Consider the following 1,232-nt stretch of genomic DNA (forward strand, 5'->3'; position numbering starts at 1 on the left):
GCGAATATTCAAACATGGATATAATGTCCTGGGCAGAAAAAAAAAATCTAGTAAAATATTTGCAGAATATCACTCCACGAACCATTCCCTTGGTTACCATGTTTTGTTTGGTTCGTGGGGGTTTAACGTCCCAAGGAATTAAGGCTATGAGGAATGCCGTAGTGAAGGCCTCTGGAAATTTCAACCACCTGGCATTCTTTAACGTGCATTGATATCGCACAGTGCACAGGCCTCTAGAATTTCGCCGCCATCGAAATTCGACCGAAGTGGCCAGGATGGAACCCGCGTCTTTCGGGTCAGCAACCGAACGCGCTAACCACTGAGCCACCGCGGCGGCCTACCATGTTTTGTTGTCACGCCAGTATTTCAGTAAATTCGGTAAAACAATGAAGCACAACAATTTGTTCGTCTAAACAACTAAAAAATATATAAGTAAAAGTTTGTATTTGTTTAACGTACTTCCGAAAAAGCGAACGAAATTTCATCGCCATATGCCAAAATACAAAAAAAAAAGATCACCCCACAGGCCGCCATAAGCATTGTATGTAACTACCGGCCATGATGCAAACGTCAACAGTCGCAAGGGTACAAAAAAGTGTATGTGGGGAGTTCCTCCTGAATGAGCCCCATTGTGTTCGACCGAGCGGACTCCCGCGGGGGGAGGCATCACTCGGCGTGCTTGCATTCCTCTGCTGCGACTGTAGCCCCGGCCCACGCACCGCTCCGCTCAGCGCGTCCTCGCGATTACGTGCGCCCCGGGCCGGGGAGAAGGGCCTCGCGCCCCGGCACTTTCTGCCCTGGGTCTGGGGACTTTCCCCAGAGAAACGCTGGATCCACAGCGGGATCGTTCGTAGCTCCGAGATCAAGCGTAGGCGAAACATCCCCGGTTTAAACTACCCGCGCGTCCGCCCTTTTATGCGACGCCAAACGGACGTGACGGCGGTGCCCGGTTGCTGGGTCTGCTTTCACCTAAATTACCACCGTGCAGTAGAAGTGATGGTGATTTATTTTAGTAGGCACAAATTAAATTCTAATCTGCCATAGAATGTTTATTTCATAAAGACCGTGGTCTACGCCAAAACTTCGAGAAAAGCATAATTGTTATTAAAAAACAGCCTCTTGATCGCAAGAGCAGCTTCGCCGCAGTGCTTCTGCGTTGTTGATTTCGCAGCGCCGCCGTTTCGCAAGGGAGCCGCCGCCGCCGCACGCGACCGCGGCGCCGCGGCGTGGCG

General features: G+C 51.1%; 1 non-coding gene across 1 annotated transcript; it reads right to left on the reverse strand.

Annotated features, from left to right (window-relative positions):
* Positions 1 to 607: 607 nt before the first annotated feature.
* LOC149339134 (RNase MRP) lies at positions 608 to 881 on the reverse strand. The gene has a single exon (XR_016283910.1).
* Positions 882 to 1,232: the final 351 nt, after the last annotated feature.

This window comes from Amblyomma mixtum, chromosome 6 (assembly GCF_055824585.1).
Source record: "Amblyomma mixtum isolate Tamu chromosome 6, ASM5582458v1, whole genome shotgun sequence".
Taxonomy (NCBI): Eukaryota; Metazoa; Arthropoda; class Arachnida; order Ixodida; family Ixodidae; genus Amblyomma; species Amblyomma mixtum.